This window comes from Ranitomeya imitator, chromosome 1, assembly GCF_032444005.1.
Source record: "Ranitomeya imitator isolate aRanImi1 chromosome 1, aRanImi1.pri, whole genome shotgun sequence".
Lineage (NCBI taxonomy): Eukaryota > Metazoa > Chordata > Amphibia > Anura > Dendrobatidae > Ranitomeya > Ranitomeya imitator.
The window spans coordinates 1,143,398,736-1,143,417,302 of NC_091282.1; the positions used below are offsets into that span (position 1 = coordinate 1,143,398,736).

Consider the following 18,567-nt stretch of genomic DNA (forward strand, 5'->3'; position numbering starts at 1 on the left):
TTGCATCATTGCCTTCATCATTCAGGAACTGCTGACACACTTCAGCCACATGAGGCCTAGCATTGTCGTGCATCAGAAGGAATTTGGGGTCCAGTGCACCTGCATATTGTCTCACAATGGGTCTGAGGATCTCATCCCAGTACCTAATGGCACTCAGGGTACCTCTGGCTAGCACATGGAGGGCTGTGCGGCCCTCAAAAGAAATGCCTCCCCAGTCCCCACCCCATTACTGACCCACTGCCAAACCAGCCATGATGGAGGATGTTGCAGGCAGCAGAACATTCTCCACAGCGTTGAAACGGTCACATGTGCTCAGTGTGAACCTACTCTCATCCATGAAGAGCACAGTGCGCCAATGCCAAATCTCACAATCTTGGTGTTCTCTGGCAAATACCAATCACCCTGAACGGTGTTGGGCTGTAAGCTCAACACCCACTTGTGGATGTCTGGCCCTCATACCACCCTCATGGCATTTGTTTCTGACAGTTTGAGCAGATACATGGCTGTTAGTGGCCTGCTGGAGGTCATTTTGCAGGGCTCCGGCACTGCTTCTCCTGTTCCCCCTTGCACAAAAGAGGAGGTATCGGTCCTGCTGCTGCTGGGTTGTTGCCCTCCTACAGCCTCTTCCACATCTCCTGATGTACTGGCCTGTCTCCTGGTATCTGCTCCATGATCTGGACATTGTGCTGACAGACACAGCTAGTCTTTTTGCCACAGCTCGCATTGATGTGCCATCCTGGATGAGCTGGAACGTCCTTAGCAACTTCTGTGAGTTGTAGACACTGCCTCATGCTACTGTAGGTATGAGAGCAATGACAAAATGCAAAACAGATGAGCACAGAGAAATGGTCTGTGGTCACCACCTGCAGTTCAACTCCGTTATAGAGGTTGCTAATTACCAATCCTTTCTACCTGTTTTGTGTTCCATTTGCACAACAGCAGGAAAAATCGATTCACTATCAGTGTTGCTTCATAACCGAACAGGTTGATTTCACAGAAGTGTGTTTGACTTGGAGTTACATTGTGTTAAGTGTTCCCTGAATTTTTATGAGCAGTGTATATACTGTGATACATAGAGGCTGTAGAAATTCAGTTGTTTTTTTTAATTAAAATATATTGTAAAACATGCTTTTAACCCCAAAATACATGCTTCTAATTAAAAAATCCCAATGTGTCAATTTCTTTTTGTGCATTCCCTTGATTATTTTGTGCTTTTTGTATTCGCTGTTGCATTAGAATGTGGCTATTTTCTTGGAAGGGTGGAGGTGACAGCCAGGGTGTCTGTGGAGGGCAACCAGTTATTTTGTCCTTCCCAGGGAATTTCGATACAGGAATGAAAGTCTAGCTATGCCTTTGCAATCAGGCATACAGATTGAACAATATTGTGCTCCCAAGGCCTTTATTCTCTAATTTTGCCAATTTAGAAGAAATGCATAGCATTAAAAAAATACCATATACAGTAGTTTGCGTGGGGGCACTTGGAAATAGTGGGTTCCAACTCCGTTTGATCACCTTGTTTACTGCTGGTTGGTGAGATGCTTTACAGACCCATGTACGGATTTTTCATGGTTTGCTATCAGAGTGAGAAGGTTACGTCACAGTGATGTAGAGAAAGTGGAGGGAGATGTAAATATCGACCCGTCTCTATCACGGCAAAATTACTGACGTAATAAGTGGATGCATTTTGATTTTGGCTATACGGCACTAACATTCAACGTGCACCTTGTATTATGTATATGTGATAAATTGAGGCCCATAGTGGGATAGCAAGTAGTCATGAGTGAAATTGCCTGGAGAAGGTGTTATCCGATCTCGCTCGTGTGCTGAAGGAATTCGGCATGATCGAAAAATTATGTTCGAATCCCCGTGGCTGTACGTCTCGCGGCTGTTTGTTAGGCAATTCCTGCATGTGTTGTGGCTGCCGCACAGCCGTGAGACATACAGCAGCGGGGACTCAAACATATTTTTCGATCATGCCAAAGTCGCTTGGTTAACACCCGAGCATGCTCGGATAACACCTTATCGGAACACAGTCGCTCATCACTATTGGCAAGTAATTCTGCTTGATGTCACACATACGACAAGCATGACTACTTGTGTGAGTGTGACTGTATTGTAACGTCTTTCTTTTATTTTCCAGGTATCACAGATGAACATTCAGTACAAAGGTCGGTCAGGTAGAGCGGAGTGGTAACGGCACCTCCTCAACCAGTAATAAGTAAACAGCGGAGTCCTCTGATGCCCTTGAGCTGTTTGAGCACTGAAACTCAGTAGACTTGAGAAAATCGTTCCCACTGCAGCCCTCGCCCGTCCTCCGCCAGCTAACAGGTATGCCGACCATGCAGAAATATTTCTATAATTTGGCACATTGGACCTCTGAACTTTGCTTCCTTTTATTACTCATGAACTGGCCCCCCAGAGTGAGGGATTAACAATTTACCCTCCCTATGAATGCATTGGGTCTTTAGTGGATTAACCAATATGTGTCTCGCAGTGAAGTAGAGAGGTTTAACCTTTAGATGCTGCTGCTTTGGTAATCAGAGTTACATTTTGTTCATTTCTTCCTGGAATGTGTGTCCTGAACTTTCGATAGATTTAGCGAAGAACTTGGAGAGGTGTTGCCACCTCTTCGTGCTACTTAACTAGTTGCGGGGAGTCATCATGTAGTTGTATAAACTTCCCTGACTTGTCATTCTACCGTAAAGTGTGACATTTCTTCATCAGCCGGTCTTTTAGTTTTCTTTCTTGCCAGACACACCTTTTCTTTATCACCTTACAATAGTACCAAAGGTCAAAGTGACTAATCTCTTTCTGAAAATTCCTCTCCGAGGAGGTATTGATGAGGGGTCGGCCTTGAATATTTCTAGCAGACAAAAATAAATCCCATCGCTATGGAAACAAGCGTTAGCTTTGACGAGGGCACGTGCTGCATTTCAGAAGGAAAGGCGCTGTCATTTTTGAAATTCTAATCAAGAAAAGTTAACCCTGTCAGGAGCGGATTGGAACTTCAGCAGCAACTTTCCAACGGAGTCTTGTATTTGAAGGATGATGCGTCCGTCCACAAGTCTCATAAAGCCATGAAAAGAAAAAAAAACAACTCTATGAAAGCGGCTTTTTGAAACTGTCGCCCCATTCTTTTATTTTGGTACCATATTTTTCAAAAGTTAAAAAATCATTGAAGGGAAAAGAATTTACAACAATTGATTTTGCGGCGTTGTCGCTTGCAGAACAGGATAACAATTCTTATTCTAAAGGATTAGAATTACTTTTTGATCGATGCATTTACCCCTTCTCTGCCTTGTGATTTTCCCTTGTCCCCCATCCCCCTTCTTTCCAGAGCCACAGCTTTTTTATTTTTTCATCAATATGGCAGTATGAGGCCGCCGTCACACATGCGAGTTTTACGGACGTAAGAGCGCAGAATCTACGTCCGTAAAACTCGCAAAAAATACGGCACAATTATTCTCTATGCCCCTGCTCCTATTTGCCGTATTTTACTGATCAGTATTATACGGCTTTCTACGGCCGTACAAAATCGCAGCATGCTGCGTTTGTCACCGTACTGCGCAAGAAATACGCCAATGAAAGTCTATGGAAGCGTGAAAAATACGGATTACACACGGACAAGCAGTGTGACTTGCGAGAAATACGCAGCGCTGTTAGAGAGAAAAGCCGGTAATTCAGTGCGGTGTACAGTAAAATCACACTGACAGCTTACAGTAGAATAGGTAGAATAAATGTGTACACATAGAATAGGTATATATATATACAGTGGGGCAAAAAAGTATTTAGTCAGTCAGCAATAGTGCAAGTTCCACCACTTAAAAAGATGAGAGGTGTCTGTAATTTACATCATAGGTAGACCTCAACTATGGGAGACAAGCTGAGAAAAAAAAATCCAGAAAATCACATTGTCTGTTTTTTTAACAATTTATTTGCATATTATGGTGGAAAATAAGTATTTGGTCAGAAACAAACAATCAAGATTTCTGGCTCTCACAGACCTGTAACTTCTTCTTTAAGAGGCTCCTCTGTCCTCCACTCATTATCTGTAGTAATGGCACCTGTTTAAACTTGTTATCAGTATAAAAAGACACCTGTGCACACCCTCAAACAGTCTGACTCCAAACTCCACTATGGTGAAGACCAAAGAGCTGTCAAAGGACACCAGAAACAAAATTATAGCTCTGCACCAGGCTGGGAAGACTGAATCTGCAATAGCCAACCAGCTTGGAGTGAAGAAATCAACAGTGGGAGCAATAATTAGAAAATGGAAGACATACAAGACCACTGATAATCTCCCTCGATCTGGGGCTCCACGCAAAATCCCACCCCGTGGGGTCAGAATGATCACAAGAACGGTGAGCAAAAATCCCAGAACCACGCGGGGGGACCTAGTGAATGAACTGCAGAGAGCTGGGACCAATGTAACAAGGCCTACCATAAGTAACACACTACGCCACCATGGACTCAGATCCTGCAGTGCCAGACGTGTCCCACTGCTTAAGCCAGTACATGTCCGGGCCCGTCTGAAGTTTGCTAGAGAGCATTTGGATGATCCAGAGGAGTTTTGGGAGAATGTCCTATGGTCTGATGAAACCAAACTGGAACTGTTTGGTAGAAAAACAACTTGTCGTCTTTGGAGGAAAAAGAATACTGAGTTGCATCCATCAAACACCATACCTACTGTAAAGCATGGTGGTGGAAACATCATGCTTTGGGGCTGTTTCTCTGCAAAGGGGCCAGGACGACTGATCCGGGTACATGAAAGAATGAATGGGGCCATGTATCGTGAGATTTTGAGTGCAAACCTCCTTCCATCAGCAAGGGCATTGAAGATGAAACGTGGCTGGGTCTTTCAACATGACAATGATCCAAAGCACACCGCCAGGGCAACGAAGGAGTGGCTTCGTAAGAAGCATTTCAAGGTCCTGGAGTGGCCTAGCCAGTCTCCAGATCTCAACCCTATAGAAAACCTTTGGAGGGAGTTGAAAGTCCGTGTTGCCAAGCGAAAAGCCAAAAACATCACTGCTCTAGAGGAGATCTGCATGGAGGAATGGGCCAACATACCAACAACAGTGTGTGGCAACCTTGTGAAGACTTACAGAAAACGTTTGACCTCTGTCATTGCCAACAAAGGATATATTACAAAGTATTGAGATGAAATTTTGTTTCTGACCAAATACTTATTTTCCACCATAATATGCAAATAAATTGTTAAAAAAAACAGACAATGTGATTTTCTGGATTTTTTTTTCTCAGTTTGTCTCCCATAGTTGAGGTCTACCTATGATGTAAATTACAGACGCCTCTCATCTTTTTAAGTGGTGGAACTTGCACTATTGCTGACTGACTAAATACTTTTTTGCCCCACTGTATATATATGTCAGTGAGACACATATATGTATATATATTAATATTTATTCCAGCGCTAGACAGCTTGAAAGCCGGTAATTCAATTACCGGCTTTTTCCTTCTCCTTCCTAAAACCCGACATGATTTGAGACATGGTTTACATACAGTAAACCATGTCTTCTCTCCAGCCTGGGAGCTTTCTAGGTAATTTCCCACGATCTATGAACAGCCAGCAGAGGGCGCCTCACCGCCAATGAAGCTAAATATAGATCATTGATCTATTTTTAGCCTCATTCCCTGGGGTTTTGCAGCGAGGAGCAGCCTGCATTAGCACAGCTCCTTGCTGCAAAATGTTTTAACCCCTTCAGAAGGATTTACATCGTTGGACGTTACAGATCTGCGGAGGGTAAGTATATTGTTGGTTTATTATGTTTTTTTACTCACAGAACGAGGGTCTTCAGTGACTGGATTGGGCGTTGAATAAAATACTGCAACAACCATTGTTTTTATTTCATTAAAATAATTTTAAAAAATGTGTTTGTGTTTTATTTAACCCTTTACTAGTATTGGATTAATAATGGATAGGTGTCATAATTGACGCCTCTCCATTATTAATTAGGCTTAATGTCACCTTACAATAGCAAGGTGGCATTAACCCTTCATTACCCCATATCCCACCGCTACACGGGAATGGGAAGAGAGTGGCCAAGTGCCAGAATAGGCGCATCTTCCAGATGTGCCTTTTCTGGGGTGGCTGGGGGCAGATATTTGTAGCCAGGGGGGGGCCAATAACCGTGGACCCTCTCCAGGCTATTAATATCTGCCCTCAGTCACTGGCTTTACTACTCTGGCGGAGAAAATTGCGCGGGAGCCCACGCCAATTTTTTCCGCCATTTAACCCTTTATTTTAAGAGCTAGAACGGCCAAATTTTGCAGATACACACTACTGACATTAGTAGTGTGGAATCTGCAAAAAAAATGGAGAGAAGACATGGTTTACTGTATGTAAACCATGTCTCAAATCATGTCGGGTTTTAGGAAGGAGAAGGAAAAAGCCGGTAATTGAATTACCGGCTTTAAAGCTGTCTAGCGCTGGAATAAATATTAATATATATACATATATGTGTCTCACTGACATATATATATATATACCTATTCTATGTGTACACATTTATTCTACCTATTCTACTGTAAGCTGTCAGTGTGATTTTACTGTACACCGCACTGAATTACCGGCTTTTCTCTCTAATATATGTGTCTACTGACACATATATATATATATATATATATATATATATATATATATATATATATATATATATAGACAGTATATATATATTTTCTTTTCTTTTTGGGACACATGGATCACTTCTATAGCGGTATGTTGGTTTTGCTAGCCTGCGATAAAACCACGCAGTACGGATGCCATACGGATTACATACGGAGGATGCCATGCGCAAAAAACGCTGACACACCCTGCCTACGGAGGAGCTACGGACCACTTTTTTCGGGACTTTTCAGCGTATTACGGCCGTAATATACGGACCGTATTGTTTTACGCTGTGTGTGACGCCGGCCTGAGGGCTTGATTTTTACAGGACGAGTTATAACTTTGATTTTACCATATAGCGTAATGGAAAAACGGAGGAAAAAAATTCCAAGTGCAATGAAATTGCAAAACAATGGCAATTCCATAATTATTTTTTACGTTTTTTTATTCACCATTTTCACTAAACGCTAAAACCGGCCTATCAATAGATTTGCCAGGACAGTATGAGTACACAGATACCAAACATGTATAGGTTCATTTTTTATTTGTGATAAAATAAAAACAAATTTGTAAGAAAAACAAATTCGCTTACGTAGGTATTTTATGAAACCCATTCAGTCTCCATTTTTTGTGGTCTGGGGCTCAGTGATGGCTTACATTTTGCGCCCCGATCTGACTTTTTTATTGGAGTAGATACAATGTTTTTATTGCAATATTGCCATAAACCGTTATTCTGGCTTTTCAAATTTTTTTCTCGCTATGCCGTTTACCAATCTGATTTATACTTTGATAGATTGGACTTTTCTGAATGCAGTAATAAATGTGTATTTTTAATTGTTTTATTTTCAATGGAGCAAAAGAGGGGTGATTTGAGCTTTTGTGGGAGGTTTTGAAACTTTTTTTTTTTTTACTGGCTTCAATAGTCCCCTTAGGAGACTTGAAGCTGCGATCATCTGATCACCCGTGCTACACATGGCTTCGTATCAGATCGGCTGTCATGTGCGGAGAAAGATGCAGGCTCCCCATCGTAGCCCGCATCAAAGGCAGGGCCACTACCTTGGACGTACCTATACTTCCAAGGTTGTGAAGGGGTTGAATGGAATCTGTCAGCAGGATTTCATGCTCCATACAATTTGTGTGCATGGCAAAATCTGCTTAGACTGACCGACTGGCGGCGGCACAATATGACTGCCAACCGGTAAACTTTTACCAATCTGTGTCGTTTGAATCCAGACTAAAGCAAATGATGTGCAATGAGCGATCTATGCTAGATCTGTGAGCATAGGCTGCCATAGTTTCTCGTACTGCCATCGAGAACGATTATCTTTTGTGCTGCATAAAGTCTGTTTACATGGCAAGATAATTATGAACTGAGCATTCTTAATGGCGAGCGTTCACGATTATCTTGCAGTGTAAATGCCCCTTAATCTTTTTCCAAGGCAAGTCCAAGCATACCTTTACATGGCCTGTCTGTTCCTGAAAAAGCAGCATTTTAATTGATATGTAAATGAGACTTAAAAACTGAACCCTCCGTCACTCCAGCTCTATTCCCTGCCCAGTGCCGCCGCCTCCTGCTTGACTGTCAGCCTCTGAACTTTGTGGCTTCTGCCAAGAGAGTCATCAGTTAAGCAGGAGGAAGCAGGGAATAGAGCTGGAGTGACAGATTTCAAATCTACAAATGACTCTTCAGCCTAATTTGTAGATCAATTAAAACGCTGATTTCTCAGTAATAGAGGAGAGGACTGACCAAGGAAAGGTATTGCTGGACTTGTCTTTGAAAAAGATACATGTGAACATAAATAGTTTGAGGGGGGAGGGGGGGGGCCTGATATCCTGCAGACGGATTCCATTTAAATGTCTAAAGTTGAAGGTGATTAAATACAATAGTATTCCTTTGAAAACATGTAGTTTCCCCCCCTAAGCTAGGCCAACTGTATCGATTTCTCCTGTGTAGTGATGGGCAGTCCGACTCTTTTTGGTTATCTGGCTCTCCTGGCTGCACTCACCAAAAAGAGTCGGCTGTTTTGGATCTAAATGGATCATTATTAAATGTGCTCACAATAGGTGAACACCTATTTAAGATGACGTTAATGCGTCTGAAACCATGCCCACTTAGCCAATTAAATTTGAGTGGACAGTTTGGTTTGGGTGGGCAGGGTTACATCCGCCGAACACTATAATTTTACACCCCATGAGAGCCATTCAGAGAATTTAGTGTCTCTCACTCGCATCGTTCACATCAGGGAGCCGGCTCTTTGTACCGGTCGAGAAGGACCCATCATTAATGTGCATGTGTGTGCATATGTATCTTCTGTAGCAGATGTCTAAGGAAATATTGATCGGACTACTCTAGCCTTAACATGTAGGCTAACCAAGAAAAGCCATATTGTTTACAATTCATTACCACTACTTATAACTTTATATGACTGTTTTCCTCTTTTTTAAATGAGAGATTGTATACAGTGATTATAATTCAGGAAATTGAGCCAGGTAATTAATATTTTCATTTATGGCTGATGGTAAAAGAGGAAATCCATCTGAAAGGAGAAGTCATAGGAGAAAATTCCCAGAGATTCCCTAGGTTCATAGATTTATAAACCAGTGTAGCCCCCCAGTATAGGGTTCACTGAGCTCAATAATTCCTCTCAATAGCATTTTCTGACAAGTCCCTGATATATCTTAGGCTTTTATAAGGTATTTTGTTTTTATTTTTCCTTAAGTACACTTGAGAGAGAGACAGCCAAGATGGTTGCTGGTCAAACAATTATCCAAACGATCGTTTGGCTGGGGGCTTTGAGCTACATTCTGACTAATGTATTAATTTGTCCTAAATTCTGGTAGTGTGTCCATGTTCAGCTCCGTGCAGTAGTTTGCATAACCGATGGCCACACGAGCTACGTGCCGTTTGGCAAAATTGAAACTAGTAGTGACTAATCTGCAAATCAGATAGGGTTGGAGCCTTTACATTCCTGCATCCATTTAGATAATCGCTTATGTTAATGGGTTAGTCTGTGCTACATACAATGTTATCTGGGGACTTAGATTATTGAATTGTAACAAAATCGGCCCTAATAATCTCCTGTTACCATCGTGTATCCAGCCTGGGCCCCTCCGTGGCACCTTACAAATTAAAGTGGCATAGGTCTGCCCTCTTTGTAGATTCATCCTCTTTATAATCCTTATTATAGGATAGGATTTAGTGGTCTGCCATCCTGTCAAGCACGAGTCATTATATTTGGTAATATATAATGCCCAAATTATATGCCCCCAACAAAAACTTTATTAACACAAAACTGGTTAAACAGGTCAGCTATTTAGAAAACCCATTTTTAAATTGATTTGTTGGTAACCACAGAGAGCTAGTCTGGATTTCCAGCTGATTTATTTCCAAGGTGACTGCAGTGCTGCAGGCAGTCACTAAGCTCAGCGGCACATTCCCTCTACATTCAGAGCTACTGCGCACAGTGATCGGCTGCAGCTCTGTCGGTGATGTGTTTAATTTCCCTGAGGCCACCAGAGGGAACATTAGACACTGCACAATGCTCACTGAAATCAATGGCATCTCTGCGTCATTCAGGACAGGTCCTTCAGAGCAGGGGGACACTCTCACTTCTCACTGATCTGACCAAAAGGTGGGGATCCTGAATAGACCCCAAATACTCTAAGGGCTCGTTCACACGTCCTATTTTCTCCTATGAGTGCTATTTGTGGTGTTTATGGATGGCATTCGTGCCTATGATATTCTATGGGGTTGTGCACATCTCTGATTTTGATCCGAGGGTTGAATCAAGATCGGCGATGCAAGTCTATTGGTCCATGAAAAAAAAAAAAATCGGACTGCGAGTGCGATACGATTTTCAGACTGTCAGAGGAGAAGGTGGAGAAACATTATTTTTTTCTCCAGTCAAAAAAACTGACCTTGGGATCAATTCTTCTGATCAGACTTTGGTTTGTTTCTCTCATTCGTTGAAAATACTGACTTCAGAATGAGCCCTAACAACGTAAATGAAAATAGTTTTTTTTCTAAACTAGACAACCGCTTCATTCTTACGTTGTTGCCTGCCTTGCACAGTCCATAGTAGAGTATGTCATGACTTCTTGTTTTACACACGTGTTAAATTCTTATTTCCATAAAAATGCATTTGTTCTAGTGTCACCGGACATGTCATGGGCTTTCTCCCAGACTGAATCTTTACCACCACCTTCAAGGTTCTGTGTGACTGTTCCTGAATATTATTTTTCATTCTTCGTATGATGTTTGCACTGAGGGTGGAACACAGGGGTTGTTTGGTGTCTGGTGAAACATTTACTAGAAGCAATCGACCGTGAGTTTGAAGGGCATTCCATTACCAGGCTTGTTCTCTGAAGTAACAGGGCGAGAGGGACAACCGTGTTAGAAAATAAAACAGAAAAGGCAGAAAGTCCAAGAAAGACACGTAGCTAGTACAACATGTTTTATTAAATACCCGAGTGGCACAAGAGCTTATAACACTGACACTGTCATAATGGCTGACAGATTTCCAATAGTATAGCATCATGGCTATGTATAATGTATAATAATAATAATAATGGCTCCTATACAGGAACATGGCAAAGATATTTCCCCAATTGGCCACCATCAATATTATTATTATTTATTGTTATAGCACCATTTATTCCATGGCGCTTTACATGTGAGGAGGGGTATACGTAATAAAAACAAGTACAATAATCTTAAACAATACAAGTCACAACTGGTACAGGAGGAGAGAGGACCCTGCCCGCGAGGCTCACAATCTACAAGGGATGGGTGAGGATACAGTAGGTGAGGGTAGAGCTGGTCATGCAGCGGTTTGGTCGATTGGTGATCACTGCAGGTTGTAGGCTTGTCGGAAGAGGTAGGTCTTCAGGTTCTTTTTGAAGGTTTTGATGGTAGGCGAGAGTCTGATGTGTTGTGGTAGAGGGTTCCAGAGTTGGGGTGATGCGCGAGAGAAATCTTGTATGCGGTTGTGGGAAGAGGAGATAAGAGGGGAGTAGAGAAGGAGATCTTGTGAGGATCGGAGGTTGCGTGTAGGTAAGTACCGGGAGACGAGGTCACAGATGTATGGAGGAGACAGGTTGTGGATGGCTTTGTATGTCATGATTAGGGTTTTGTAGTGGAGTCTCTGGGCAATGGGGAGCCACTGAAGGGATTGACAGAGGGGAGAAGCTGGGGAATAGCGGGGGGACAGGTGGATTAGTCGGGCAGCAGAGTTTAGAATAGATTGGAGGGGTGCGAGAGTGATAGAGGGGAGGCCACAGATATCAATATTGATATCAATATTGATCAGAAGAGTAGACCTACTTGCATTGCCAAGACCCTGATATACAAAGCCTACACCAGAGCTTTAATCCTCATCTCCGCACACAACACAACCTAAAACTGACAATGTATTTAATAGACAGCGTGTATAAATACCTTTTACCTTTCTGAATCACTAACTTTGCACGGATTTACACCAACGGTAAAATAAGCTTGGCATTGACTCATTCATGCCCAGTCCCTAAATCATAGCAGATATCTCTTGACCCACGTTGACAACCCACTTTTCAATCTTCTGTAAAACTGGAGCAAAATTCATGGAGAGTCCAAAAATTTTTGTGGACATTCACTCTGCCCTTTAATATAGACCACACCTTCAATATACCTCGAAATCTCAAAAGTCCAAAAATTAATTTAGACTCAAGGAAAGGCTGAGTACCCTGTAGCAGAATAAAACATACTTTAATTTAAATAAACTGGCAAGAAGATGTTGGAAAAAACAAAAAAAAAGCAGTAAAAATCGCTTAGGGACAAAAGTCACTTGAATAACTTATTGGCTTTGCAGATGTCTAAAAATATCATGTGCACATACCCTTTGCATAGTAAAGGCATTAAATTCAAATTAGCCAAACGAGCCAAAGTTGCTAAGTTTGACAGTCTAATGTGGGTGAATACCTTTGCTTGACTTATGATTATTGGGAAAGATAAGGATCTCATGTGTCTGGTTTTGGACTGGTGATCCTTTTGGTTGTTGAACAGATAAACCACCACTAGAGATGTCTGGAACTAGTTCTCTCAAAGAGAACATAGTAGCACTCAGCTCCTGTATATGTGAGTCGGGTGAGATTGGACAACTGTCTAAAATGCATGGTTCTTTAGTTAAACACCTGATCATCTGACATAAATGGCTTCATTCTGATAACTGTATTTTCAGTCCAACACACTAACTTATTAGACTTTATGCTGAATCATTATAAGGTCAAAGATTACTACATCTACACGACTACAGCACCAGACCCACAGCACGGGATTTTTTTTTCCCGTTTTCTAGTACACGACATGGTAAAACCAATGGTGTCATTCAAAAGTACAACTCGTCCCACAAAAAATAAGCCCTCACATGGCCACATTTACAGAAAAATAAAGTTATGGCTCTGGGATGACGGGGAGCGAAAAACGAAAAGGCAAAACCGAAAAAAGCTGGGGTCATTAAGGGGTTAAACAAGGAAATTGAATATCGAATCTAAAACTGTATTCCTGAAAACCTACATATAAAATAATTAGCCCTGGGGCAAAAAGATAATTGGGTGTTTAGTAATTTGGGGGAAAACAAACAAAGAAGCTAATCATGTGGTCTGACTCTATAGAAAAACAAAACAACAAGCAAACCTCTACAAGATGTGCACATCACACATGGTTCAATACTACAATATCTAAAATGGGGGATTTTATGAGAAGCCATAGTTGTGTTAAAGATGGGTTAGGAGTTAGATCATCTAATCCATTATTTTTTCTTTGAATGTCATACTTTTCTCTAATGCAAATGGAGATATTTGTGAGTCTGAACTGAAATTTACAGACTTGATATGCCATCCCATAGCACAAACAATCCTATCAAAGTAAAACAGTACTGTACAAATGGTATATATATATTTTATATATGTATGTGTATATATATATCTACTGTAAGGCTGGAGGACTGTGCTATCCAACCCTTGAAGACTCCAATCGTGTCGTGTGTATTATGTTGTGCATCTTTTGTATATAGTGTCGTGTAGTGTGAATTGTAATGTGGTTATCTATATTGTGAAGTAATGTATAGTGTAGGATATAGTAGTACAACCCCTGGCAAAAATTATTGAATCACCGGCCTTGGAGGATGTTCATTCAGTTGTTTAAATTTTGTAGAAAAAAAAGCAGATCACAGACACGGCACAAAACTAAAGTCATTTCAAATGGCAACTTTCTGGCTTTAAGAAACACAAAGAAATCAAGAACAAAAAAAGTGGTAGTCAGTAATGGTAACTTTTTTTTTTAACTAAGCATAGGGGAAAATTATGGAATCACTCAATTCTGAGGAAAAAATTATGGAATCATGAAAAACAAACAAAAAAAACACTTCAAAACATCACTAGTATTTTGTTGCACCACCTCTGGCTTTTATAACAGCTTGCATTCTCAGAGGCATGGACTTAAAGGGAACTTGTGACCCCCAGGCATTTGTAACTAAAAGAGCCACCTTGTGCAGCACTAATGCTGCATTTGGACAAGGTGGCTCTTTTAGTTATGCTCCTTGCACACGCCGAAATAAACACTTATAAAAGTGAAACACATACACTTAGGCTACGTTCACATTAGCGTCGCGTCGCCGCTGCGTCGCCGACGCAATGGCGACGCGACGCTAATGTGAACGTAGCCTTATATGAATCCCAGCCCCGCAGTGTGAATAAATCAGAAGACACTGCGGGGCGGGATCTCAGGCAGTGTATATATATATATAGTACAGACCAAAAGTTTGGACACATCTTCTCATTTTAAGATTTTTCCGTATTTTCATGACTATGAAAATTGTAAATTCACACTGAAGGCATCAAAACTATGAATTAACACATGTGGAATTATATACTTAACAAAAAAGTGTGAAACAACTGAAAATATGTCTTATATTCTAGGTTCTTCAAAGTAGCCACCTTTTGCTTTGATGACTGCTTTGCACACTCTTGGCATTCTCTTGATGAGCTTCAAGAGGTAGTCAACAGAAATGGTCTTCCAACAATCTTGAAGGAGTTCCCAGAGATGCTTAGCACTTGTTGGCCCTTTTGCCTTCACTCTGCGGTCCAGCTCACCCCAAAACCATCTCGATTGGGTTCAGGTCTGGTAACTGTGGAGGCCAGGTCATCTCCTTCATGGTCAAATAGCCCTTACACAGCCTGGAGGTGTGGGGGGGGGGTTCTACTGTTTAGGCACATCAAGGGCTCTGCAAATGCAACATGACACCCGCAGACCATTCCATCAAAGTCTGCATTCCAAAACAGAGCTCCTTCCCTTCCGAGCTCTGCCATGCGCCCAAACAGTGCCCCACCACATATGGGGCATCAGAGTACTCGGGAAAAATTGCACCACAAGTTTTATGGTCCAATTTCTCCTAAATTGCACCACAAGTTTTATGGTCCAATTTCTCCTGTTACCCTTGTGAAAGTAAAAACTTGGGGGTGAAAAGATCATTTTTGTGGAAAAAACATGATTTTTTATTTTCACGGCTCTGCGTTATAAACTTCTGTGAAGCACTTGGGGGTTCATAGTTCTCAACACACATCTAGATAAGCTCCTTGGGGGGTCTAGTTTCCAAGTGGGGTCACTTGTGGGGGGTTTCTACTGTTTATGTACATCAAGGGCTCTGCAAACGCAACGTGACGCCCGCAGAGCATTCCATCAAAGTCTGCATTTCAAAACGTCACTACTTCCCTTCCGAGCCCCGATGTGTGCCCAAACAGTGGTCCCCCCCCCACACATATGGGGTATTTTCGTACTCAGGACAAACTGTAAAACAATTTTTGGGGTCCAATTTCTCCTGTTACCCTTGTGAAAATACAAAAATTGCGGGCTTAAAAATCATTTTTGAGGAAAAAAAAAAGATTTTTTATTTTCACCACTCTGCGTTATAAACTTCTGTGAAGTACTTGGGGATTGAAAGTGCTCACCACACATCTAGATAAGCTCCTTAGGGGGTCTACTTTCCAAAATGGGGTCACTTGTTGGGGTTTTCCATGTTTAGGCACATCAGTGGCTCTCCAAACACGACATGGCGTCCGATCTCAATTCCAGCAAATTCTGCATTGAAAAAGTCGAACGGCGCTCCTTCCAATCCGAGCTCTGTCGTGCGCCCAAACAGTGGTTTACCCCCACATATGGGGTATCAACGTATTCATGAGAAATTGCACGACACATTTTGTGGTTCATTTTGTCTTTTTACACTGGTGAAAATAAAAAAATTTGGTTCTGAAGTTAAATGTTTGCAAAAAAGAAAAAAAAGTTAAATGTTAATTTTTTCCTTCCACATTGCTTCAGTTCCTGTGAAGCACGTAAAGGGTTAATAAATTCTTGAATGTGGTTTTGAGAACCTTGAGGGGTGCAGTTTTTAGAATGGTGTCACTTTTTTTGGGGGGGGGGGGATTTTCTGTCATGTACACCCCTCAAAGTGACTTCAAATGTGAGATCGTCTCTAAAAAAATGGTTTTGTAAATTTGGTTGTAAAAATGAGAAATCGCTGGCCAACTTTTAACCCTTACAACTTCATAACCAAAAAAATTTTGCTTCCAAAATTGTGCTGATGTAAAGTAGACATGTGGTAAATGTTATCTAGTAAGTATTTTGTGTGACATATCTCCCTGATTTAAGGGCATAAAAATTCAAAGTTTGAAAATTGCAACATTTTAAAGATTTTAGCCATATTTGTTTTTTTTCATAAATAAACGCAAGTAATATCGAAGAAATTTTACAACTAACATGAAGTACAATATGTCACGAAAAAACGTTCTCAGAATCACCGGGATCCGTTGAAGCGTTCCAGAGTTAGGCCGGCGTCACACTCAGCGTATGAAAATACGGTCCATATATTACGGCCGTAATACGCTGAAAAGTCCCGAAAATATTGGTCCGTAGCTCCTCCGTAGGCAGGGTGTGTCACCGTTTTTTGCGCATGGCATCCTCCGTATGTAATCCGTATGGCATCCGTACTGCGTGTTTTTATCGCAGGCTTGCAAAACCGACAAACGGCTATACAAGGGATCCATGTGTTAAAAAAAACAAAAAACATATATACTGTCTATATATATGTATATATATATATATATGTCAGTAGACACATATATGTATATATATTAATATTTCATCCAGCGCGATATAGCAGAAAGCTGGTAATTCAATTACCGGCTTTTGCTTTCTCCTTCCCAAACCCGACATGATATGAGACCTGGTTTACATACAGTAAACCATCTCATATCACAATTTTTTTTGCATATTCCACACTACTAATGTTAGTAGTGTGTATATGCAAAATTTGGCCGTTCTAGCTATTAAAATAAAGGGTTAAATGGCGGAAAAAATTGGCGTGGGCTCCCGCACAATTTTCTCCGCCAGAGTAGTAAAGCCAGTGACTGAGGGCAGATATTAATAGCCTGGAGAGGGTCCATGGTTATTGCCCCCCCCCCCCCTGGCTAAAAACACCTGCCCCCAGCCACCCCAGAAAAGGCACATCTGGAAGATGCGCCTATTCTGGCACTTGGCCACTCTCTTCCCATTCCCGTGTAGCGGTGGGATATGGGGTAATGAAGGGTTAATGTCACCTTGCTATTGTAAGGTGACATTAAGCCAAATTAATAATGGAGAGGCGTCAATTATGACACCTATCCATTATTCATCCAATACTAGTAAAGGGTTAAAAAAAAACACACACATTATTAAAAATTAATTTATTGAAAAAAAATCACAAAGGTTGTTGTATTAATTTATTCTACTCTCAATCCACTCAGTGAAGACCCTCGATCTGTAAATTAAAAAAAAATAATAAACCAACAATATACTTACCTTCCGAGGATCTGTAAGGTCCAACGATGTAGATCCATCTGAAGGGGTTAAAATATTTTGCAGACACGAGCTTTGCTAATGCAGGCTGCTCATGTCTGCAAAACTCCAGCGAATGAAGGTAAAGTAGGTCATTGACCTATATTTACCTGCATTTGCGGTGAGGCGCCCTCTGCTGGCTGTTCCTAGATCGTGGGAACTTTCCTAGAAAGCTCCCTTGCTCGAGATCATAAGAGGGCGCCCTCTGCTGGTTGTCCTCATATGAACTCGAGCCAGGGAGCTTTCTAGGAAAGTTCCCACGATCTAGGAACAGCCAGCAGAGGGCGCCTCACCGCAAATGAAGCTAAATATAGGTCATTGACCTACTTTACCTTCATTCGCTGGGGTTTTGCAGACATGAGCAGCCTGCATTAGCAAAGCTCGTGTCTGCAAAATATTTTAACCCCTTCAGATGGATTTACATCGTTGGACCTTACAGATCCTCGGAAGGTAAGTATATTGTTGTTTTATTTTTTTTTAATTTACAGATCGAGGGTCTTCACTGAGTGGATTGAGAGTAGAATAAATTAATACAACAACCTTTGTGATTTTTTCAATAAATTAATTTTTAATAATGTGTTTTTTTAACCCTTTACTAGTATTGGATTAATAATGGATAGGTGTCATAATTGACGCCTCTCCATTATTAATTTGGCTTAATGTCACCTTACAATAGCAAGGTGGCATTAACCCTTCATTACCCCATATCCCACCGCTACACGGGAATGGGAAGAGAGTGGCCAAGTGCCAGAATAGGCGCATCTTCCAGATGTGCCTTTTCTGGGGTGGCTGGGGGCAGGTGTTTTTAGCCAGGGGGGGGGATAATAACCATGGACCCTCTCCAGGCTATTAATATCTGCCCTCAGTCACTGGCTTTACTACTCTGGCGGAGAAAATTGTGCGGGAGCCCACGCCAATTTTTTCCACCATTTAACCCTTTATTTTAATAGCTAGAACGGACAAATTTTGCATATACACACTACTAACATTAGTAGTGTGGAATATGCAAAAAAATGATGATATGAGATGGTTTACTGCA

General features: G+C 41.4%; 1 protein-coding gene across 5 annotated transcripts in view; it reads left to right on the forward strand.

The window, feature by feature from the left end:
• RBM47 (RNA binding motif protein 47) overlaps nt 1-18,567 on the forward strand; it is a 201,800-nt gene that overhangs the window by 83,248 nt on the left and 99,985 nt on the right. For all 5 annotated transcript variants that reach the window (XM_069744560.1, XM_069744567.1, XM_069744563.1 and 2 more), the window contains one exon: nt 2,141-2,328. The gene's annotated coding sequence lies outside the window, so the exon portion shown is untranslated. The remainder of the gene's footprint in view (nt 1-2,140; nt 2,329-18,567) is intronic.